The sequence below is a fragment of the Pseudophryne corroboree genome, chromosome 2 (assembly GCF_028390025.1).
Source record: "Pseudophryne corroboree isolate aPseCor3 chromosome 2, aPseCor3.hap2, whole genome shotgun sequence".
Taxonomy (NCBI): domain Eukaryota; kingdom Metazoa; phylum Chordata; class Amphibia; order Anura; family Myobatrachidae; genus Pseudophryne; species Pseudophryne corroboree.
The window spans coordinates 714,506,602-714,533,049 of NC_086445.1; positions in this window are offsets into that span (position 1 = coordinate 714,506,602).

A 26,448-nucleotide genomic window follows, 5' to 3' on the forward strand; every position below is an offset into this window, starting at 1 on the left:
GTTGGTAGAGGCGAATTGCATGGACCTCAAATGTAGAGAATGTAAGAGATGGTTCTGGAGGTATAAGTTGGTATGTGTAGCTTGAGGGTAAAAGGATCCCAACACCACCCCCATGACGACCCCCAGGTCGGGGTGTGTGTGAGAATGTAAGGCCCCCAGCCGAGAGAGAAGCAGGAGAAGCGGTGTCATAGGGTGTAATCCAGGTTTCAGTAATGGCCAGGAGGTGCAGGGAGTTGGATATGAAGAGGTCGTGAGTGGGGGTCAATTTGTTGCAAACAGATCTGGCATTCCAGAGTGCACAGGATAGGGGGTATGAGTTTGTTGGAGAGATGTGAATGAGATTATCAGGATTGCTATGGCGTTGAGGTAAGCTTGATGGGGAAGGAAGGGATAAAGAGGGTGAATTGACGGTGCTGGGGCCTTGGCTAGGAAGGGAGACTGCAGGAGTGAGGCAGGGAGGGAGTGCAGTATGATACTGGTGGAGGAGAGGTGAGGAGACAGGCAGAGGAGGGAGAGAGCAGGGTTGAGTGGTGGGGTATAAATGGTGTGAAGGGGCAGAAGTGAATTGCAGTGGGGAAACAGAAGAGGAGGGGAAGGGAGGCAGACAGAGGAGAGGAGACAGCATGAGATGTAGGAGACTGGGAGAGAGGGATAGAGGTGGTAACAGGGGACAGAAAAAAGGAATAGGAAGACAAGGATTAATGGGGGATGTTGCCAGCCTGGCCATAGTGTGGCTGGGGTAAATAGTGGTAGCAAAATGAGAGTAGGAGGAGGAGTGGTGGCTGAATAAGAGAGCAGTGAAGTTTGTAGAAATAAAATTCAATTTTAAACTGTCGTTAGTACCTACAGGTTGACAGTAGCTCAAATATTTGCTGATGTTAGTTGGAAAATTACACAGTGTTGGCAAACCAAGTCAGTGTTACTTCAGTAAATATGCTCCTCAGTGACACATTTGTTTTCCAGGTATTTGCAGGGTCAGAGTAGAAGTTGCATTGCAGGTGTTTGTGCAGAAAGTGAATGTATAGGTTTTCCGAATAAGTGAGGTTTGGAGAATATTAGGAGTAAACAAACATTTGTAGCTGCAGTCCAAGTATTGGTGGTTTGTGTTGGTTTTTTTGTGTGCAATTGATGGTGCTTCCTTTCAGTTTCCGTCCAGTAGAAGTCCAGTAAAAGTCACAGATGACACCCTTAGAAATTTTCTCCCTTTGAAAGCTTTCAACCCACACTGCTGATTCAGCTAGACTACAAACTAATATAAAGAGCAACAAACATGTGTTTGTGACCACATTGATTGAATGGACCCACCCCTAGCCCATCACCCGTTTAAAACAATAAAACTTACACAGACAAATGGTGTGGGGGTATGAAACCATCACACATTTCCCAAATGCTAAAAATAAAGTTTGCTTAAATCTGCTAATGATTAATAAGCTAAACATACCTATTGCTAAGCCTTCATGATAGTCATATATGATAATTAACAGATGCAGTGTAGCTTGCTGGTGCTTGTAGTCCCACTAGACATACCTATTGCTAAGCCTTCATGATAGTCATATATGATAATTAACAGATGCAGTGTAGCTTGCTGGTGCTTGTAGTCCCACTAGACATACCTATTGCTAAGCCTTCATGATAGTCATATATGATAATTAACAGATGCAGTGTAGCTTGCTGGTGCTTGTAGTCCCACTAGACATACCTATTGCTAAGCCTTCATGATAGTCATATATGATAATTAACAGATGCAGTGTAGCTTGCTGGTGCTTGTAGTCCCACTAGACATACCTATTGCTAAGCCTTCATGATAGTCATATATGATAATTAACAGATGCAGTGTAGCTTGCTGGTGCTTGTAGTCCCACTAGACATACCTATTGCTAAGCCTTCATGATAGTCATATATGATAATTAACAGATGCAGTGTAGCTTGCTGGTGCTTGTAGTCCCACTAGACATACCTGGTAAGAGAACAATGAGATATGAGGTTACTTCATAGTCCTTGCAAATTGATCACTAATTTTCCAGTAAAAGTCACAGATGACACCCTTAGAAATTTTCTCCCTTTGAAAGCTTTCAACCCACACTGAATCAGCTACGCTGATTCAGCTAGACTACAAACACATTGGCCCAGACATTGTTTCTTTAGATAGGAGCCCAACTGGATGCACTTAACCAGGATTACGCATTTATGGGCCTCCCAGACCGTCAAGTCAGAGACCTCGGGAGAGACGTTGCACGTGATATACATATCAAGGGCTTCATCAAGTTGGGCTTTGCAATACGGGTCATGCAGTAGAGATTCGTTGAAGCGCCACGAACGTCGCTGGGCGAGTGAGGGTCCGAAGGCAATGTCAAGTCGCACTGGGGCGTGGTCGGACCATGTTATTTGGCCAATGGTAGCGTAACGGGCCAGGGACAGATGTCTATGGCCAAGAAGAATAAGATCCAGTCTGGAATAAGAGCGGTGAGGGACTGAAAAATGCGTGTAATCCCGGTCAGACGGGTGTAGAATACGCCAGATGTCTGCCAGCTGATGGAGGTGTAACAGGCGTCCCACCTTCCCGGACAAGCGGCGTTGCGGTGGCGTGGGCCCGGAGGAAGTGTCAAGGGTGCAGTCAAGAGTCAAATTGAAGTCGCCTCCCACAATCAGGATCCCCTGCTTCAGCGCATCCACCCTGTCCAAAACAGCCTCGAGGAAGGCATATTGACCTTGGTTAGGGGCATATATGTTGACAATGGTAAAAGTTGTGTTGAAGATTGAGCAAACAAGTACGAGGCATCTCCCCTCCTCCAACCTGTGAACCACAACATTGGTGACGGGTAGGTGTTTAGCGAAAAGGATGGCTACCCTCTTGGACTTAGAGTGGGAATAATTACAATAGTACGCGGTGGGGAAGAACCTATTTCTCATATGGGGGGCCGAAGGAGAGTGCCGGAAGTGGGTCTCCTGAACTAGGACAATATCTGCCCTCTCCGCGTGAAATGAGCGGAGGGCACCGGCTCTCTTCTCAGGGACATTTAGACCCCTAGCGTTTATCGAGAGAATCCTAAGTGTGGAAGCCATGCGTCAAAGAGGTAGGGGGCAACTGAGCTCTAAGGCCGTGGGCCAGGTGAAGAAAGGAAAAGGAAGAAGACAGGAGAAAATAAAGGAAAGAACGAAGAGAGAGAAGTGTCAAGAACCGGAAAAGAAAAAGCGACAGACCAAAGTAGGTCGGACAGTAAGATACCGCAGCCGGACAGGGATGGGACCATAATGGTGTCCCTGTCTCGTAAAAACCATAGCGGCAGGGGGCACAGTAGGGGGTCGCGGCCCCGCCATCCTAACATCAAACATTAGAAGTAGAACAAAAACAGTCAAGTGAACCGGTGTTGTGTCAACAGTACAAAAGTGTTGCTGTAGGGAGAAACCATTACAGCAGTACAATAATAGTAACAGCAGCAAAAGAAGTAGGGAAAAACTAAAAGGGTCCTAAGAAGGTGAGGGGGGGGATAGGGAGGGAGAGGGGGGGGGGGAAAGGAGGGAGGGAAGAAAAGCACAATAAAACAGGGGTCAAGAGGCAAAAATCAACTGAGAAACTAAACAGCGGAGTCCAGCAGGGAGGGTCTGACTTCAACCCCGGCAGAAGAGGCCATCAAGGCCGTAGCACGAAGAAAAAAGAACCAACACGACCCTACAGCCGGGCCCTCATCAGGTAGCGTCGAACACTTGGGGGGGGGGGGGGGTCTTCGCCTTTGGATTTCCTTTTCGGATTCTGGACTTTATGCCACCGTTCTCTCCTGAATGGGTTGGCAGAGGCCAAAGCGGGAAGAGTGAACGCTCGCCAGTCCGGAAGGGAAACATCCCCTAGTCCCAGTGTGGAGCAGAATCCAGGTAGATCATCCTGAGATTGGAGATGGAGGGCCTTGCCAGCATGGGAGACTTGCAGGGAAAACGGGAATCCCCACCTGTACTTTAGGCCATGTTTGCGTAATGCTTCGGTCAAAGGCTTCAACATCCTTCTCTGTTGGAGCGTACGCCAGGAGAGGTCTTGAAAGATTTGGATGCGGGTACCGTTAAAATCAACTCCTTCCAAGTCGCGCACCTTACGAAGAATCTCCTCTTTCTGTGAGAAGTAGTGGAGCCTACAGATGACATCCCTCGGCGGATCAGAGGACGTGCCTTTCGGCCTAAGGGCTCTGTGTGCACGGTCAAATTCAATCATATCAGAGGGATCCAGGCCCAGGATTTCACTGAATATTTTGGTGAGCGCGTCGACGAGGCCGGATGGAGGCACCTCTTCCGGGAGACCCCGTACCCTAATATTATTCCAACGGCCTTTGTTGTCCAGGTCATCGAGCTTGTTCTGCACCGTTGCCATGTCCGCCCCTTGCTGAGCGACCGTATCTCGAAGCTGGATAAGTTGGTCTTCGACTGTGTCCCTTTCCTCTTCCAAAGAGACGACTCTAGTGCCCAGGTGTTTAATGTCAGATTGCACCGACGAGATCTGGGCCTGAATGGAGTCCTGGAGTCGGCACTCGAGGGCCTGCATATCTTGTTTGGAAGGAAGGGAGCGGACATGAGTCAGAATTTCCCCTATCTCACCCCTCAATTGGGTCATTTGAGCCCGGAGATCACCTGTTGTGGGGGAGGAAGCCATCGTAGCCGGGTCGGTACCCACAGCAGACACAGGTGGAGAGGGATCAGCAACCGGCAGTACAGATAAGTAGGATCGGAGGTTCGACTGAGACGGGGTACTACGTGTAGACCGAGCAGATTTTCCCTGTTGATTTTTCTTGCCTCTGGCCATCAGAAGAGGGGTGGAAAAAAAACCATATCAGGAGGACAACACCATGTTCGCAGCAGGGTGGATGGCGGATGGCGGGGGGCACATTACCCCCACTAGTAGAACAGCATAGCCAGTGGAGAGCGGTCGCACTCACATCCTGTCAGCGAGCCCGGGGCAGGGGCTCATAAGCATGTAAATGAGGAGCAGTCCAGTTATAGTGAGGTGCGGGTACAGTAGCAACAAAGTGAGGCGGGGGCCCCAGCGTAGTACCCCACGGGGGTATCCGGGCGTTGGGGGGCATAGACACACAGCGGGGCAGCTGGGCACCACTGAGCCCCCACCAGACCCCCAAGTGCAGGCGCCACTTGGAAGGCTGAGATCAACCAGAAAACGGGGGGGTGGCGGGAGCAGTGCCGACACCAAGGGGGCCCTCCTGGAAGCGCCGAGGGTCCGCCAACCCAGCAAGAAGAGCAGTAGGGGGCGCACAGCGCGACCAGGCAGCCTATGGGGAAAAAGGGCCCAACCTGGCACAGTAAGTCTTAGCAGCCGCCCGCGCTCCCCCAGGACCCGGGCAAGCAACGACTGGCAGCTGGCCGTGGAGCACACCAGCCCAGTCTCCCCCCACAGGCAGCCCACGGGACCCCCGCAGCAGCGCGGCAGACGGCAGCCGCCTCTCCCGCTGATGGAGCCCCGGAGCCCTCACCGCAGAGCAGCGGGAGCCAAGCGGACCGACACAGGGGAAGCTGAGGAGTCTGGGCGGAAGATCCCACAGCGCCGCGGGACTCCGGCAGCCGGGTGGAAGGAGGAAGCAGGGGGGGGAAGCCCGTCAGGCGTCCCGGCGGCTCCGGAGGGACAGCAGGCGCGGCGGCCACAGACGGAGCTCCGAGCGTGGAGCGCACTCACCCCGGCAGGCAGGTCCAGATCTCCGCTCCCCAGGCAATGCACAGGGGGTCCGGGCAGCTCCGCAAAACGAGGACAGGGTCCGCCAGCACTCGATTCCCGGCAGGGATGCACCTCCGGAAGGCCGAACTCCAGGCCCCGGCTTCCGTCTGGGGGAAAGGCTGCAATCCGCAGGAGCGCTTAAAAGCGCTCCCCGACTCCGCGGGTCCCCCAGACACCAGCAGCCAGGCAGGAAAGGACACAGGGGGGCTTCTGGCAAACTTAGGGGGCAGATAGGGGGTGTAAAACAGCACTTAAAGGGCTATCTGTTCTCCATTTTTTAATGTGTGGAATTATATGCCAGTATCAATAGCAATGGCCTACTACTATATATACTGCGCACAACTGAAATGCACCACAGGTATGGATGGATAGTATACTTGATGACACAGAGGTAGGTAGAGCAGTGGCCTTCCGTACCGTACTGCTATATATACTGGTGGTCACTGGTCAGCAAAACTCTGCACTGTACTCCTCCTATATAATATACTGGTGGTCCCCAGTCCCCACAATAAAGCAGTGTGAGCACAGATATATGCAGCACACTGAGCACAGATATGGAGTGTTTTTCAGGCAGACAACGTATACTGGTGGTCACCGTCAGCAAAACTCTGCACTGTACTCCTCCTATATAATATACTGGCGGTCCCCAGTCCCCACAATAAAGCAGTGTGAGCACAGATATATGCAGCACACTGAGCACAGATATGGAGTGTTTTTCAGGCAGACAACGTATACTGGTGGTCACTGTCAGCAAAACTCTGCACTGTACTCCTCCTATATAATACAGCTGCTCCCCAGTCCCCACAATTAAGCAGTGTGAGCACAGATATATGCAGCACACTGAGCACAGATATGGAGTGTTTTTCAGGCAGACAACGTATACTGGTGGTCACTGTCAGCAAAACTCTGCACTGTACTCCTCCTATAAAATACAGGTGGTCCCCAGTCCCCACAATTAAGCAGTGTGAGCACAGATATATGCAGCACACTGAGCACAGATATGGAGTGTTTTTCAGGCAGACAACGTATACTGGTGGTCACTGTCAGCAAAACTCTGCACTGTACTCCTCCTATAAAATACAGGTGGTCCCCAGTCCCCACAATTAAGCAGTGTGAGCACAGATATATGCAGCACACTGAGCACAGATATGGAGTGTTTTTCAGGCAGACAACGTATACTGGTGGTCACTGTCAGCAAAACTCTGCACTGTACTCCTCCTATATAATACAGCTGCTCCCCAGTCCCCACAATTAAGCAATAAGCACAAATATTTTTGCATCAAGAATTCAAGATTAATAAACGGAGAGGACGCCAGCCACGTCCTCTCCCTAACATTTCCAATGCACGAGTGAAAATGGCGGCGACGTGCGGCTGCTTATATAGAATCCGAATTTTGCGAGAATCAGACAGCGGGATGATGACGTTCGGGCGCGCTCGGGTTAACCGAGCCATACGGGAGAATCCGAGTATGCCTCGGACCCGTGTAAAATGGGTGAAGTTCGGGGGGATTCGGTTTCCGAGGACCCAAACCCGCTCATCACTAGTTTAGAATATGTGTGTAGTGCGTAGTATATATGTGTGTATATGTGTGGTGTGTATTATATAAGGGTGTATGTGTGTGGTGTGTAGTATGTAGGGGTGTATATGTGTGTGGTGTGTAGTATATAGGAGTGTATATGTGTGTGGTGTGTAGTATCTGGGGGTGTATATGTGTGTGGTGTATAGAATATAGGGGTGTTTATGTGCGTGGTGTGTAGTATATAGGGGTGTATATGTGTGCGCTGTGTAGTATATAGGGTTGTATGTGTGTGGTATATAGGGGTGTACATGCGTGCGCTGTGTAGTATATAGGGGTTTATATGTGTGTGTACCTGAAGGGTACTGAACACTAGCTGCGGCTATGCGCTCACTCCCACAGCACGCCGTCACCCCCCTAACAGAGCCAGAAGTCAGAAGACTGGTGAGTAGAATTACCGGAGATCTGCAGAGAGGGATCTCCGGTCATCGTGACGGCTTAAGGTACTGCGCAGCGAGCGGGAACGCTGCGCGAGCATGCTATCCATAACAGTGCACAGTAGGGTGCAGGGAGCGGGGGGGGGGGCACCCTGGGCAGCACAAAACCTACTCTCACTGTCAAAAGGTAGCATAGTTTGTATTTACACTGTCCTACACCCCCGCCAGTATAAATATATATTCTAAAAGCTGAGGAAAAATGCGCCATTACAGGGGGCAGGGCTTCTTCCTCAGGCAGCCAGCACACTGCTCAGCGCCATTTTCTCCCAGCAGCTCCAGGGCAAGAAACGCTGATCCTCCTCTCCACTTCTGAATCATGTATCAGAGTGCAAAAAAGGGGGGGAGTGAAATATTCAGTGCTGAAACCTATTATTCGTAATATAAAGTGCTTGAAGGTTTCTGTGTACAAAGTACGCGACACAGGGATTTTGTCTCTGTGTACAAAGTACGCGACACAGGGATCTTTTCTTTGGCGCTGAGTTGTGAACTGGCAATTCCTTTCTGTGTCATTCTGACAGACTTTACTGTGGGTCTGTCTCCTATAAGCCCCGGAGTGTCTGTGGTGTGATTGTGCACGTGTGACATGTCTGAGGCAGGGAGCTCTTCCCCTGAGGTAGCCATTTTAGGGACACAGAGTGATACTGTAGTGGCGCTGCCGGCACACCACGAGCCTGAATGGGTGAAAGAATTACGTGATAGTGTGAATCATATCAGTAAGAGATTGAATAAGTCTGAGTCTCATGCAGAAAACTGGTAAAAATCTGTCGAAGATGTGATTTTTAATAGTTCTGCCTTTTCATCCACAGGGGACCCCTCTAGATCACATAAAAGGTCATTTGCACAGGTTGTACAAACTGATACCAACACGGACTCTGATTCCTGTGTCGACACTAGTGATTCCAGGGGAATAGATCCAAAAAGTTAGCAAGAAACATTCAATACATGATTGTTGCTATAAAGGAGGTGTTAGAAGTTACGGATGCCACTCCTTTACCACAGGAGAAGGCTTACTTTTGTAAAGAAAAGAAAATTAATGTAACTTTTCCTCCATCTCATAAGCTGAACAGTATCTTTGAGGGAGTCTGGACAAATCCTGAAAAGTAGTTTCAGATTCCCAAAAGAATGCAGGTAGCTTACCCTTTCCCTGCTGAGGACAGAAAAAGGTGGGAGTCACCCCTCGTTTTAGACAGTGCCCTGTCACGGTTAACAAAAAAGCTGATTCTCCCTGCGCCTGGGACGGCTTCACTGAAGGAGCCAGCAGACTGCAAGTTGGAGAATACTTTGAAATCTATTTATGTGGCCAATGGGACACTACTCAGGCCTACCATTGCCTGTGCGTGGGTGAGTAGTGCTATTGGAAAGTGGTCAGATAACTTGTCATCAGACATTGACACTATAGAGACGAGATACTCCTAACGTTAGGTCATATCAAAGACGCTGCTGCGTACATGCTAGAAGCTATGAAAGATATTGGTCTCTTGGGATCAAGAGCCACTACCATGGCAATCTCAGCACGGAGGGCATTGTGGATTCGCCAATGGAATGCTGACGCAGATTCCAAAAGGAATATGGAGGCTCTCCCGTATAAAGGCGAGGCCTTGTTTGGAGATGGGCTGGATGCCTTAGTTTCTGCGGCTACCGCAGGTAAGTCGACATTCTTGCCTAATGCTCCTGCGCAGGTGAAAAAGACACATCACTCTCAGATGCAGTCCTTTTGGACCAATAAATACAATAAGGGTACAGGTTCCCCTTTTCTTTGCGGGTAAAGGAAGGGGAAAGGGAAAAAAGTCCACAGCGTTTCCAGGATCACAGGAGCAGAAATCAACCTCTGCTTCTGCCAAACAGCATGACGCTGGGGCTCCCTTGCGGGAGTCCGCTCAGGTGGGGGCACGTCTAAAACTCTTCAGTCAGTTCTGAGTTCGATCTGGCCTGGACCCGTGGGTCTAACAAATAGTGTCCCACGGGTACAAACTGGAGTTTCAAGACATTCCCCCATGCCGATTTTTCGAATTGGCCTTACCAGCTTCTATCCCAGACAGGGAAGTGGTAGCAGCAGCAATACAAAAATTGCGTCAGGATCAATTATTGTCCTGGTTCCCTTGTTACAACAAGGGGAAGGGTTTTATTCAAGACTATTCGTAGTTCCGAAGCCGGACGGCTCGGTCAGACCGATTCTAAACCTGAAAACTCTGAATCTCTACCTGCAAAGGTTCAAATTCAAGATGGGATCTGTGAGGGCAGTGATTTCCAGTCTGGAGGAGGGGGAATTCATGGTGTCAGTGGACATTTAAGATGCCTACTTACATGTTCCCATTTATCCTCCACATCAAGCTTATCTGAGATTCGCGATACAGGTTGGTCATTACCAATTTTAGACGTTGCCATTTGGACTCTCCACTGCACCGAGGGTGTTTACCAAGGTGATGGCGGAGATGATGGTCCTTCTTCGACAGAAAGAAGCCAATATAATTCCTTACCTGGACGATCTCCTGATAAAAGCGACGTCCAGGGAAAGGTTGGTGCAGAATATTGCACTCTCCCTGACAGTACTTCAACAACACGGTTGGATCATACATTTTCCAAAGTCACAGTTGGAACCGACAACATGATTGTCCTTTCTTGGGATGCTATTGGACACAGAAGTACAGAGAGTAATTCTTACAGTAGAAAAGGCTCTGGAAATCCAGAGAATGGTCAAACAAATTCTGAAACCAACAAAAGTGTCGATTCATCAATGCATTCGGTTGTTGGGAAAGATGGTAGTGGCCTACGAGGCCATACAGTTTGGCCGATTCCATGCCAGAGTATTCTAGTGGGTCCTGGTGGACAAGTGGTCCGGATCCCACCTACACATGCACCAGAGGATAATCCTGTCATCCAAAGCCAGAATTTAGTGCCAGTGGTGGCTACACAGTTCTCACCTACTAGAGGGATGCAGGTTCGGGATTCAGGACTGGGTCCTAGTAATCACGGATGCAAGTCTCCGAGGCAAGTCTCTGAGGCTGGGGAGCGGTCACACAGGGGGAAATGCTTCAAAGGAAGATGGTCAAGTCATGAAACTTATCTTCACATAAACGTTCTGGAGTTGAGAGCCATTTACAATGGCCTTCTACAAGTGGTGCATCTTCTTCAAGATCAACCCGTACAGATCCAGTCGGATAATGTAACAGCAGTCGCGTACATAAACCGTCAGGGCGGAACGAAGAGCAGAGCAGCGATGGCAGAGGTGACAAAGATCTTCCTCTGGGCAGATAGACATGCAAGAACTCTGTCAGCAATTTTCATTCCGGGAGTGGACAACTGGGAAGCAGACTTCCTCAGCAGACACGATCTCCATCCAGGAGAATGGGGCCTCCACCAAGAAGTCTGAAGCAGCCCAGCCATACCGACACAGGGTATCTCCAGGTAAGCTGGCTCTCAGATGCTGTAGGAGCCATTACCATGTGGCCTTACACTGGGAATTTAACCCAGACATATTTGTAATTATTTATGGGGTGGGTGTGGGGTGCAGTGGCCCCTGTGTCGGTATGGCTGGGCTGCTTCAGGTCTGCACACCCTAACACTTTATTAACACTTATGATTTTCCCTATCACTTTGTATATATTTTTGTATTATTTTAATCACACCACTTACATAGCACTTCTGTGCTTCTTATTAACCCTTATTAATTCTCACCTGTGTGCTGACCTGGGGTAGCCGACCTGTGCCGACGTTATGGGGTCCTGCACCCCGGACCCATACCTAGTATTAGGGACCCCCAGTGATGGAGAAGCCTTGTCGATCGGCCTGGGGGCTTAACCCTATATCTGCAGATATACGCAACTAAGAACTCCGTATTATCTGACTATTATGTAGTAATATTTTTCACTCGGTTTGCATTAGGAAACACATCGGGGTATATTTACTAAAATTCGTACTTGTACCGATTTGGAGGGAGAATCATCACGAATGACATCGAATGTGCAATTGTGGAACTTTTTGAATTTATTACGACTAATTTACTAAGCTGTCGTATTTTTTTTTTCCGTGTTTTCCGATGTCGATGTCATTCGTAGTTTTGTAAGGTAGAATGCGGACGATTTTGTGGTTTTGCGGCCGTGTTATGAGGTTTTTTTACGACTGCGTCACATTTTGGTTACGGCAGTGTTTGTCCATTCACGGCCGCGTTTTTTTCCTAAGTTTTGTTTTTGTCACTCGTCCGTGATTGGTTTGATTCGTGATGGAGGAGTGTCTGTGCACATTACTATAAAAACGCCCCAAACCGTCAGCACCGCGTGGGTTTAGCTAGTGGAGAGGTGAGAGGAAGGTGTGTTAGGAGTTGGAGAGTTGTTTGGAGTTTGTGGAGGATTTGAGGAGGTTATTTGCGATTGTTGAGTGCTTGTACTGTGTGTGTAAGTAGTCTTGTCATACTTGTGTAGTTATTTAAAAGTTTGTTTACTTTTTTGTCATTGTTTTTTTATTTAACGTCTATTGTCATTGTGAGTGAGTGAGTGAGTGAGTGAGTGAGTGAGTGAGTGAGTGTGTTTGGTGTGTGGTGTGTAGTGGTGGAGTGTGTTTACTGTTTTTTTTTTCTCAGTGTTATTTGTTGTTTGTCCTGATTATGTCCCAGTCAGAGGTGAGTGAGGTAGGGGAGGTGAGTGAGGTGGAGGAGGTGAGTGAGAGGGAGGAGGTTAGTGAGGTGGAGGAGGTTAGTGAGGAGGAGGGGGTGGCTGCTGCTGCGGCCTCCAGTGATAGTGATGGTGTTGTGGCTCCGCAGCCACGCACCACTACAAAGACTGGCCGCAATGTCAAATTTAGCTATGCAGAAAATATGGCTTTGGTGCGGGAGCTGATGAGGCATCATCGGCAGTTGTTTGGCCATGATGCTGCAAAGGTGTCGTCACGCAGGAAGAGTGTTCTGTGGGGGAAGGTCATTGCAGCTGTGAATAGTGAGGGTGTGGTGAGGCTGACCGAGGACACGTGCCGTAAGCGTTTTTACGACATAAAGCGCCGTGTCAAGGCGAAGATGGCCAAGGAGGCTAAATCGGCCCGCCAAACCGGGGGTGGACACCCCTTCCATGCATCTTACAGAGATTGGGAGGAGCCTGTGCGTGCACTCATTCCGCAAGAAGTGGTTGGTGCCACTCATGTCCGGGATTCGGATCGGCCAAGGCAGGATGGTGAGTTATTTTTGTTTTTTTATAAACAATTTAAGCATGTGTAATTTGTCCTTAGTTGTCTGAAATGTCTTCTAGCTAATTGTGGTTGTCAGTTTGTTCATTCTTCTAATGTGTTGGTGTTGTAGTGCAGGCCTGGCCAACCTGTGGCTCTCCAGCTGTTGTGAAACTACAAGTCCCATCATGCCTTGCCACAGTTTTGCCATTAGGGAATGCTAAAACTGTGGCAGGGCATGCTGGGATGTGTATTTTCACTACATCTGGAGAGCCACAGGTTTGCCAGGCCTGATGTTTTTTTTTTTTTTGTTTGTTTTTTTTATTAAAAATCTTACTGGTTGCCTTGGAGTTTTTCTGGTGTTGTAAGTCAAAAGTAAATGGAGGTCATTCCGAGTTGTTCGCTCGCAAGGCGATTTTAGCAGAGTTGCTCACGCTAAGCCGCCGCCTACTGGGAGTGAATCTTAGCATCTTAAAATTGCGAACGATGTATTCGCAATATTGCGATTACACACCTCGTAGCAGTTTCTGAGTAGCTTCAGACTTACTCGGCATCTGCGATCAGTTCAGTGCTTGTCGTTCCTGGTTTGACGTCACAAACACTCCCAGCGTTCGCCCAGACACTCCTCCGTTTCTCCAGCCACTCCTGCGTTTTTTCCGGAAACGGTAGCGTTTTTTCCCACACGCCCATAAAACGGCCTGTTTCCGCCCAGTAACACCCATTTCCTGTCAATCACATTACAATCGCCAGAACGATGAAAAAGCCGTGAGTAAAATTACTAAGTGCATAGCAAATTTACTTGGCGCAGTCGCAGTGCGGACATTGCGCATTAAGCGGAAAATCACTGCGATGCGAAGATTTTTACCGAGCGAACAACTCGGAATGAGGGCCAATGTTTGTTGGTGTGTTTTCATGCTTTAAAATTTTTATTTTTGAAACAAAGGTTGTTTGTAAATACATTTCATATCATTTATGATTATTGTGTGTTGTTATGGGTTGCCCTTTGTGTGCTTGATGTGTTTTTGAATGCATATTTGGTTGTGATGTTTCCAATTTTTACAAGATATTTTTGTCTAGTGTTTTATTATTATTTAGCAAAATTGAGACCTTAGCGTGCAATATTGTGGTTGTGTCAAGCTACGACCTTTTGTTTTTAATTAGTATAATTGTTTGCATTATGCGCCTTTGTGTATTGTATTTTTGGCATAATTTATGCAAATTTATAGAATACGCACCCAATGACGTCAGGCAGAAAAGCATAAGCATCGTTTAGTTTAATTCTCATCAGGTACCACATATGTTAACATCACAATAAGGAATTTGGAAAAAAATATCACCAAAATAGTATGTCCATAAGTACATTCTTCATATTTCTACAGTACGCCAGAGAAGCAGCACAGCCAGGCCACAGCCAACACTGCCAAGAGATGCAGATGGTGGCAATGCCGGTAAGATTTAACTGTATACACATATTCTGCAAACACATAGAAACACAAAATGTTAATGATTATCTTATCACACAGGTTCTTCTTCGGCAAATCCACCTACACTAAGGCGCCCATCACAGGGCTCAATTACTGTGGCAACGAGGCCACCCAAGAGACGCCGTCTTGAGGCTCCAGTACCAGCATCACCACCCCAACGGCGCATCTCCGCAGTGTCGGCCGTGCCACCACTAGTTCTATTTGCCAGCCCCCAAAGTGAGGATCCACAATCCCCTCAGTTGTCTGGTGAGTAAACATAACAATTACGTGTAAATAAGTAAACAAACAGTGTTGTCGATTTATTAACCTCGAGAAGGCATAAGGATTTGAAAAAAAAACTGATATGTGCAAGGTGATAAAGGCAGCAGTACAAAATAAACACAACTGTTAATGTACATATTGGATCTGTTTGCCTTGTGCCTTTATCACCTTGCACATATCACTGCTTTTTCACTTCCTTATGCCTTCTCCATGTTTAGACATCTGCCCCACTGTTAGTACATAGAAAATATAATTAAACTAATGATCAGTCATCCTTGCAATAATCAACAACAACAATCAGATGGTGTTATGGTATTTTTAGATGGATAATTGTCAGATGTGATGTTGGCCATATCAACACATTTTTGACACATATTGGAGTAAAAAAACAACATAAATGTTAAGTCTCATCCAATTGTTTTACATGGCCAACAACACCACTTCTAAACATAGTGCACCGTAATACTTTTTCTACCATTGTTAATGTGTACATTTTAGGTCACTATTGCGGTCGAATTGACGTGAAAGTCGAAAAACGGGACATATTCGCCAAAAAAAACATGTCGAATTGGCTTCGTCAATGCAATACAGTACTTTTCGGCAAAATATCTTCTGTTTCAGACTCGACTTTTTGCAAATCGACATTTTTTAAAAATTCGACATGTCTGCAATGGTCAAAAAGCGGCTTTTCGACAAAAGTATATTCAATTGAAGATTGTCGATTCGACAACAGTGCTTTTCTACCGCAAATTCGTCATATTCAGTCCGCCTCACTTTGCTGGCGGGATCTAATAAAAAAAATTAAAAAAATTAATTTTTTTTTGCTTTTTGGATTGCTAATAGCATATCTATTTATATTTGAATGGATTATCTACTTGGTTTGTCTTTTTTTGACTCACAAGTATTATTTAATTGATTTTTTTAAAAGAATATTTTTTTCTTCACTCTGCTAAGGGAAATGTACCCATGATTCCACAGTTTTACCCAGGATACACTTCTGCAAAGCCCCTCCTATCTCCTCACTCCCGTTTTTTTGAGACTTCAGGGAGAAGGAGCCATTTACAGTCAGCTCTGTTGTGGAATCGTTTTTTTAGGACAATCCCTGCGTTTAAAACACATTTATATCCTATTTTTGTACTGACTACAATAATGGAGCCTTTTTCTGACCAGATTGTGATGTTCATGCTAGCTGCAAGCACGGAGGAAGAAAGGGTTGGTGGACATCAAGATCAAGGTCAGCAAATGTCTGCATTGGGTGAGCCAGTATTGCGGGTTTCATTTCCACGTCCACGCCAGTATCGCACTAGGCGTGAACTGGAGGATCTCAGCGAGTTCGAGGTGATTCAAAATTATCGCTTATCGACTCGCGACATATATTCGCCGTACGCTCTGTTGGAGGCCGACCTGGAACCTCGGGCACAGACCAATCGCGCAGTCAGCGGTTTCCAGAAACTGCTGGCTACGTTACATTTTTTGGCGTCAGGAACATTCCAGCCTACACGGTCTCAAACATGCGGTTTTTCACAGTCGACACTGTCGCGCTGTATAACCCAGGTCATTAGGACTTTCCGCAAATTGACGATCCAGTACATCACATTTCCAGAGACGGACAGCGAATGTCGTGAGATCAAATTAGGCTTTTTACCAAATACAAATTTCCCAATGTTCTGGGCGCGATTGACTGTACCCATGTGCAGATCAGACCGCCATGGAATTCGGAAGAATGTTTTCGGAACCGAAAACATTTCCATTCCATGAATGTACAGGCGGTCTGTGATGTCAACATGAAATTTTTGAATATTTTTGTGGGATTTCCTGGATCGTCTCACGACTCCTTCATCCTAAGTCAGTCATCACTGTTTGAGAAGTTCGAAACAGGAAACATGCCGGGTGGCTGGCTGTTAGGTATTTATTTTAATTGTTTTTATTTTTTTATTATTTTCTTATTTTATTTTATTTTTATATTACCCACCATTTTTTTTCTTTTCTTATAGGCGATGCGGGTTATCCCAACAAATCGTGGCTCTTGACCCCATTGTCTAATCCTGTTGGTAGAGCAGAAAAACGTTACCAAGAGACACACAAAGCATCGAGGCAAATAATTGAACGTGCCTTCGGTGTACTTAAAAGCCGGTTTAGATGTTTAGACACTTCCGGCGGTGCTCTTTTGTATTCACCGGGAAAGGTTTGCGGCATGGTAAATGCATGTTGTATTTTACACAACATATGTGTCGCAAACCGTTTGCCGGTGACTCTTCGTTGCAGTGCTTTCCGACGCGGGAACCGTTCTTCTGCTCTACCGGTGGGTATGGACGAAGGAGATGATTCCCGACGGACATTGAGCCAAAGCTTTTTTTCCACTGCCTGTGAGTATACTTGTAACATTTGTATTATCGTGTAAACTGAGATTGTAATATTCTAAAAAAAACATCTTTATTTATGTATTTCAGAGTTTTACATCCTGTTGACGCACCTTCCCAGGCCTGTTTTCAAAGTTTTGTCCTGTTGACGACCTGTTACCCCCTGTTTTTTCCTGTTGTTGGGTTGCCGCAAATATTGGACCCGTTTATCCAACTCTACCATGGGCGACCTACTTGTGATGTGGACCTGACCCTCCGCCATGTAGCAGACAACCCCCCTCAGGTGAGATGTACTGCCCAAAACTCCCTCCTGTCCAAGTCACCCCTGCATGTCCAAAGTGCAGCCATCCGGCATTTGCAAAACTGCACATCCAATCATGCCCTGACACACCAATGCTTACGCTGTGTCAGGGAATATTTGGATGTGTAGTTACGCAAGTGCCGGGGGGTTGCATTTGGGCTCACTGTAACCTGCTTGTGTCGTGTTGCTTGTACCTCGTCTTTTCCATACCAGGGTGACACTATTACCAATAGCTGGAACTAGAGATGAGCGCCGGAAACTTTTCGGGTTTTGTGTTTTGGTTTTGGGTTCGGTTCCGCGGCCGTGTTTTGGGTTCGACCGCGTTTTGGCAAAACCTCACCGAATTGTTTTTGTCGGATTCGGGTGTGTTTTGGATTCGGGTGTTTTTTTCAAAAAACACTAAAAAACAGCTTAAATCATAGAATTTGGGGGTCATTTTGATCCCAAAGTATTATTAACCTCAAAAACCATAATTTACACTCATTTTCAGTCTATTCTGAATACCTCACACCTCACAATATTATTTTTAGTCCTAAAATTTGCACCTAGGTCGCTGGATGACTAAGCTAAGCGACCCTAGTGGCCGACACAAACACCGGGCCCATCTAGGAGTGTCACTGCAGTGTCACGCAGGATGGCCCTTCCAAAAAACACTCCCCAAACAGCACATGACGCAAAGAAAAAAAGAGGCGCAATGAGGTAGCTGTGTGAGTAAGATAAGCGACCCTAGTGGCCGACACAAACACCGGGCCCATCTAGGAGTGTCACTGCAGTGTCACGCAGGATGTCCCTTCCAAAAAACCCTCCCCAAACAGCACATGACGCAAAGAAAAAAAGAGGCGCAATGAGGTAGCTGTGTGAGTAAGATAAGCGACCCTAGTGGCCGACACAAACACCGGGCCAATTTAGGAGTTTCACTGCAGTGTCACGCAGGATGTCCCTTCCAAAAAACCCTCCCCAAACAGCACATGACGCAAAGAAAAAAAGAGGCGCAATGAGGTAGCTGTGTGAGTAAGATAAGCGACCCTAGTGGCCGACACAAACACCGGGCCCATCTAGGAGTGGCACTGCAGTGTCACGCAGGATGTCCCTTCCAAAAAACCCTCCCCAAACAGCACATGACGCAAAGAAAAATTAAAGAAAAAAGAGGTGCAAGATGGAATTGTCCTTGGGCCCTCCCACCCACCCTTATGTTGTATAAACAGGACATGCACACTTTAACCAACCCATCATTTCAGTGACAGGGTCTGCCACACGACTGTGACTGAAATGACGGGTTGGTTTGGACCCCCACCAAAAAAGAAGCAATTAATCTCTCCTTGCACAAACTGGCTCTACAGAGGCAAGATGTCCACCTCATCATCATCCTCCGATATATCACCGTGTACATCCCCCTCCTCACAGATTATCAATTCGTCCCCACTGGAATCCACCATCTCAGCTCCCTGTGTACTTTGTGGAGGCAATTGCTGCTGGTCAATGTCTCCACGGAGGAATTGATTATAATTCATTTTAATGAACATCATCTTTTCCACATTTTCTGGATGTAACCTCGTACGCCGATTGCTGACAAGGTGAGCGGCGGCACTAAACACTCTTTCGGAGTACACACTTGTGGGAGGGCAACTTAGGTAGAATAAAGCCAGTTTGTGCAAGGGCCTCCAAATTGCCTCTTTTTCCTGCCAGTATAAGTATGGACTGTGTGACATGCCTACTTGGATGCGGTCACTCATATAATCCTCCACCATTCTTTCAATGGTGAGAGAATCATATGCAGTGACAGTAGACGACATGTCCGTAATCGTTGTCAGGTCCTTCAGTCCGGACCAGATGTCAGCATCAGCAGTCGCTCCAGACTGCCCTGCATCACCGCCAGCGGGTGGGCTCGGAATTCTGAGCCTTTTCCTCGCACCCCCAGTTGCGGGAGAATGTGAAGGAGGAGATGTTGACAGGTCGCGTTCCGCTTGACTTGACAATTTTCTCACCAGCAGGTCTTTCAACCCCAGCAGACTTGTGTCTGCCGGAAAGAGAGATCCAAGGTAGGCTTTAAATCTAGGATCGAGCACGGTGGCCAAAATGTAGTGCTCTGATTTCAACAGATTGACCACCCGTGAATCCTTGTTAAGCGAATTAAGGGCTCCATCCACAAGTCCCACATGCCTAGCGGAATCGCTCCGTGTCAGCTCCTCCTTCAATGTCTCCAGCTTCTTCTGCAAAAGCCTGATGAGGGGAATGACTTGACTCAGGCTGGCAGTGTCTGAACTGACTTCACGTGTGGCAAGTTCAAAGGGCATCAGAACCTTGCACAACGTTGAAATCATTCTCCACTGCACTTGAGACAGGTGCATTCCACCTCCTATATCGTGCTCAATTGTATAGGCTTGAATGGCCTTTTGCTGCTCCTCCAACCTCTGAAGCATATAGAGGGTTGAATTCCACCTCGTTACCACTTTTTGCTTCAGATGATGGCAGGGCAGGTTCAGTAGTTTTTGGTGGTGCTCCAGTCTTCTGTACGTGGTGCCTGTACGCCGAAAGTGTACCGCAATTCTTCTGGCCACCGACAGCATCTCTTGCACGCCCCTGTCGTTTTTTAAAAAATTGCGCACCACCAAATTCAAGGTATGTGCAAAACATGGGACGTGCTGGAATTTGCCCATATTTAATGCACACACAATATTGCTGGCGTTGTCCGATGCCACAAATCCACAGGAGAGTCCAATTGGGGTAAGCCATTCCGCGATGATCTTCCTCAGTTGCCGTAAGAGGTTTTCAGCTGTGTGCGTATTCTGGAAACCGGTGATACAAAGCGTAGCCTGCCTAGGAAAGAGTTGTCGTTTGCGAGATGCTGCTACTGGTGCCGCCGCTGCTGTTCTTGCGGCGGGAGTCCATACATCTACCCAGTGGGCTGTCACAGTCATATAGTCCTGACCCTGCCCTGCTCCACTTGTCCACATGTCCGTGGTTAAGTGGACATTGGGTACAGCTGCATTTTTTAGGACACTGGTGACTCTTTTTCTGAGGTCTGTGTACATTTTCGGTATCGCCTGCCTAGAGAAATGGAACCTAGATGGTATTTGGTACCGGGGACACAGTACCTCCAACAAGTCTCTAGTTGGCTCTGCAGTAATGATGGATACTGGAACCACGTTTCTCACCACCCAGGATGCCAAGGCCTCAGTTATCCGCTTTGCAGCAGGATGACTGCTGTGATATTTCATCTTCCTCGCAAAGGACTGTTGGACAGTCAATTGCTTACTGGAAGTAGTACAAGTGGTCTTCCGACTTCCCCTCTGGGATGACCATCGACTCCCAGCAGCAACAACAGCAGCGCCAGCAGCAGTAGGCGTTACACGCAAGGATGCATCGGAGGAATCCCAGGCAGGAGAGGACTCGTCAGAATTGCCAGTGACATGGCCTGCAGGACTATTGGCATTCCTGGGGAAGGAGGAAATTGACACTGAGGGAGTTGGTGGTGGGGTGGTTTGCGTGAGCTTGGTTACAAGAGGAAGGGATTTACTGGTCAGTGGACTGCTTCCGCTGTCACCCAAAGTTTTTGAACTTGTCACTGACTTATTATGAATGCGCTGCAGGTGACGTATAAGGGAGGATGTTCCGAGGTGGTTAACGTCCTTACCCCTACTTATTACAGCTTGACAAAGCCAACACACGGCTTGACAAATGTTGTCCGCATTTCTGGTGAAATACTTCCACACCGAAGAGCTAATTTTTTTGGTATTTTCACCAGGCATCTCAACGGCCCTATTCCTCCCACGGACAACAGGTGTCTCCCCGGGTGCCTGACTTAAACAAACCACCTCACCATCAGAATCCTCCTTGTCAATTTCCTCCCCAGCGCCAGCAACACCCATAACCTCCTCATCCTGGTGTACTTCAACACTGACATTTTCAATCTGACTATCAGGAACTGGACTGCGGGTGCTCCTTCCAGCACTTGCAGGGGGCGTGCAAATGGTGGAAGGCGCATGCTCTTCACGTCCAGTGTTGGGAAGGTCAGGCATCGCAACTGACACAATTGGACTCTCCTTGTGGATTTGGGATTTCGAAGAACGCACAGTTCTTTGCGGTGCTTTTGCCAGCTTGAGTCTTTTCAGTTTTCTAGCGAGAGGCTGAGTGCTTCCATCCTCCTGTGAAGCTGAACCACTAGCCATGAACATAGGCCAGGGCCTCAGCCGTTCCTTGCCACTCCGTGTGGTAAATGGCATATTGGCAAGTTTACGCTTCTCCTCCGACAATTTTATTTTTGGTTTTGGAGTCCTTTTTTTACTGATATTTGGTGTTTTGGATTTGACATGCTCTGTACTATGCCATTGGGCATCGGCCTTGGCAGACGACGTTGCTGGCATTTCATCGTCTCGGCCATGACTAGTGGCAGCAGCTTCAGCACGAGGTGGAAGTGGATCTTGATCTTTCCCTAATTTTGGAACCTCAACATTTTTGTTCTCCATATTTTAATAGGCACAACTAAAAGGCACCTCAGGTAAACAATGGAGATGGATGGATACTAGTATACAATTATGGATGGACTGCCGAGTGCCGACACAGAGGTAGCTACAGCCGTGGACTACCGTACTGTGTCTGCTGCTAATATAGACTGGATGATTGATAATGAGATGAAATCAATATATATATGTATGTATATATAATATCACTAGTACTGCAGCCGGACAGGTAGATAATATATTTATTAGGTATTGGTAATGATGACTGATGACGGACCTGCTGGACACTGTCAGCTCAGCAGCACCGCAGACTGCTACAGTAAGCTACTATACTATAGTAGTATGTACAAAGAAGAAAGAAAAAAAAAAACCACGGGTAGGTGGTATACAATATTATATATATATATATATATATATATATATATATATATATTATATACAATTATATATATATTAAACTGGTGGTGATTGATTATTAAACTGGTGGTCAGGTCACGTTGCAACTTGCAACTAGTACTCCGAGTCCTAAGCAGACAATCACAAAATATATTATTATACTGGTGGTCAGTGTGGTCACAACAATGGCAGTGTGGCACTGACTCTGGCAGCAAAAGTGTGCACTGTACGTTATATGTACTCCCGAGTCCTGCTCTCAGACTCTAACTGCTCCCCACTGTCAGTGTTTCCCCCACAAGTCAGATAATACACTTACACTATCTAATCTATAAATATCACTTCAGCAAGTAGTATAGTAGTATACAGTATAGTAGTACTCCTCCTAATAATGCTCCCCAAAATACTGTGTCTCTCTCTTCTCTAAACGGAGAGGACGCCAGCCACGTCCTCTCCCTATGACTCTATAAATATCACTTCAGCAAGTAGTAGAGTAGTATACAGTATAGTAGTACTCCTCCTAATAATGCTCCCCAAAATACTGTGTCTCTCTCTTCTCTAAACGGAGAGGACGCCAGCCACGTCCTCTCCCTATGACTCTATAAATATCACTTCAGCAAGTAGTAGAGTAGTATACAGTATAGTATTACTCCTCCTAATAATGCTCCCCAAAATACTGTGTCTGAGTAGTATACAGTATAGTAGTACTCCTCCTAATAATGCTCCCCAAAATACTGTGTCTCTCTCTTCTCTAAACGGAGAGGACGCCAGCCACGTCCTCTCCCCCTATGACTCTATAATATCACTTCAGCAAGTAGTATAGTAGTATACAGTATAGTAGTACTCCTCCTAATAATGCTCCCCAAAATACTGTGTCTCTCTCTTCTCTAAACGGAGAGGACGCCAGCCACGTCCTCTCCCTATGACTCTATAAATATCACTTCAGCAAGTAGTAGAGTAGTATACAGTATAGTAGTACTCCTCCTAATAATGCTCCCCAAAATAGTATACTGTGTCTCTCTCTTCTCTAAACGGAGAGGACGCCAGCCACGTCCTCTCCCTATGACTCTATAAATATCACTTCAGCAAGTAGTAGAGTAGTATACAGTATAGTAGTACTCCTCCTAATAATGCTCCCCAAAATACTGTGTCTCTCTCTTCTCTAAACGGAGAGGACGCCAGCCACGTCCTCTCCCTATGACTCTATAAATATCACTTCAGCAAGTAGTAGAGTAGTATACAGTATAGTAGTACTCCTCCTAATAATGCTCCCCAAAATACTGTGTCTGAGTAGTATACAGTATAGTAGTACTCCTCCTAATAATGCTCCCCAAAATACTGTGTCTGAGTAGTATACAGTATAGTAGTACTCCTCCTAATAATGCTCCCCAAAATACTGTGTCTCTCTCTTCTCTAAACGGAGAGGACGCCAGCCACGTCCTCTCCCTATGACTCTATAAATATCACTTCAGCAAGTAGTAGAGTAGTATACAGTATAGTAGTACTCCTCCTAATAATGCTCCCCAAAATACTGTGTCTGAGTAGTATACAGTATAGTAGTACTCCTCCTAATAATGCTCCCCAAAATACTGTGTCTGAGTAGTATACAGTATAGTAGTACTCCTCCTAATAATGCTCCCCAAAATACTGTGTCTCTCTCTTCTCTAAACGGAGAGGAACGCCAGCCACGTCCTCTCCCTATGACTCTATAAATATCACTTCAGCAAGTAGTATAGTAGTATACAGTATAGTAGTACTCCTCCTAATAATGCTCCCCAAAATAGTATACTGTGTCTCTCTCTTCTCTAAACGGAGAGGACGCCAGCCACGTCCTCTCCCTATGACTCTATAAATATCACTTCAGCAAGTAGTATAGTAGTATACAGTATAGTAGTACTCCTCCTAATAATGCTCCCCAAAATACTGTGTCTCTCTCTTCTCTAAACGGAGAGGACGCCAGCCACGTCCTCTCCCTATGACTCTCAATGCACGTGTGAAAATGGCGGCGACGCGCGGCTCCTTATATAGAATCCGAGTCTCGCGAGAATCCGACAGCGGGATGATGACGTTCGGGCGTGCTCGGGTTAACCGAATAAGGCGGGAGGATCCAAGCCTGCTCGGACCCGTGGAAAAAAGCTGAAGTTCGGGCGGGTTCGGATTCAGAGGAACCGAACCCGCTCATCCCTAGCTGGAACCTCAGGTCTTGCGGAGTATCCTTCCCAAGTGGCGTGGATGTGAAGAGACACGACATTTCTCCTGATGTACCATGGGCGACCTTCTTGTGATGTGGACCTGAACCTCCGCCATGTAGCTGACAATCCCCTCAGGTGAGATGTATTGCCCAAAACTCCCTCCTGTCCAAGTCACCCCTGCATGTCCAAAGTGCAGCCCTCCGGCATTTGCAAAACTGAACATCCAATCATGCCCTGACACACCAATGCTTACTCTAGGTCAGGGAATGTTTGGATGTGTAGTTTATCAAGTGCCGGAGGGCTGCATTTTGGACAAAGGCTGCTGTAACCTGATTGTGTCAAAGTGTTGCTTGTACCTTGTCTTTTCCATGCCAGGGTGACACTATTACCAATAGCTGGAACCTCATACTATTCTCTTCCACAGGTCTTGCGGAGTATCCTTCCCAAGTGGCGTGGATGTGAAGGGACACGACAGTTCCCCTGATGTACCATGGGCGACCTAACAATTCCACTGCATCTCATATTTAACATTGTATTTGCTAATAATTTAAATAAAAACCACAGAAAACTTAAATTAATTTAAAAATTTATTGAAGAAAAATTGGATTTTATATTTGAAATAAAAAATGAAATGTAATAAAACAAAAAAATAGTTTGTTCTTCTTTACATTCTTTTCTTGTGTAGATATCTGTGGGGGGGGGGAAGCATATAAGTAAAGACACTAATGTCATGTTCATTCCTTTCCCAAGAACATTTGTGGAACCACACAGCCCAGCATGACCCATTGCTGGGCTGTGTGGTTCCACAAAGGCAGGCGGTCCAAAGTGGAATAGTGGTGTCAGTGGTCAGCACTTTGACACGCCTGCACTTGTGGAACCACACAGCCCAGCATGACCCATTGCTGGGCTGTGTGGTTCCACATAGGCAGGCGGTCCAAAGTTTCTTGAAAATATACATTGAAACATGGCTCTACTCACCTTGGTACGCACAACACGAACTATGCAGTCCACTTCAATTTTCAACCCAATCCTATGAATAAGCCAAAAACAAACAATAGTGAATAGTAAATTCACACAACAGTGAAAGCCTATTGTACACCAATACAAAAAGGATTTTTTGGGTAAAAAAAAGTGGTATCAGAATAGCTCTTTGGCCCATCATACATTTAGCCACAAGGAGCTTTCATCCGTTACCACACGCGCCCGCATACATACCCGCGCATGTATGCCTAGACATAAAGCTCCTTGGTGGTACCTGGTCACGGGTGGGGGAGCCCAACACATATAAAACAATAGTAAGAAAGAAAAAAAACTAATGGGAGGGGGAGAAAGGGATACATGAAAAACAGAACAGTAAATAAAACAATACGACCGGGCTTATGGTGGAAGTCTGTCCGGATCCTGGTCTTCCTCCTGATGGGGCGTCGATGTCCTGGGCGGCAGGGTAGTGGGTTGAATAAGCCTCAGTGCCCGTGCGGGTGCAGATGTTGCGGCCGGTGTTGGTGGTGGAGGCATCTGGTGGGTGGGGTACATCCCTGTATATCCTTGGTACAGCTGTGACTGTCTATACCAGGATTGTGGTGGAGGAAGGGAAGGAGGCGTCCATGTGGCTTGTGATGGCGGAAGTGGTAGATCACCAGCGTGTTGACGAGCTGGCTCTGGGAGCTTATCGTACATCATCTGCAGTGTAGTTGCGATGATCTGTTGGCTGGATGCGGAATGTCGGTGGCTCTCCGACATGTTGTCAGAGCTGTGTGCCAGGCATGTTGTGTTCTCCACCAGCCGGTTGATGGATGTGGCCAGAAGTTGAAGGATGTCCATAGTCTCCCTATGAACTTCTCGTCTGGTCTTTTGAATTTCGGCCGTGCTGTCGGCTTGAGCCCTATGCATTTCAAGCAGATCGTTTGCCATCTTATCCATTGTCCTCTCAATGGCGTCCAGTCTGCTTCCAACGACAACCCGAAAACTATCCTGGCACACATTCATCTCTGCTGCCAGGGTGTGTACCCTCTGAACATTTGAGGGATCCTGCCCTTCCTGTACGTCTGCCACCAATTGCATTTGTGCAGCTGAAAAGAAAATTAGAAATTATACACATTCATCATACATTTGTTTGAAGGCTCAC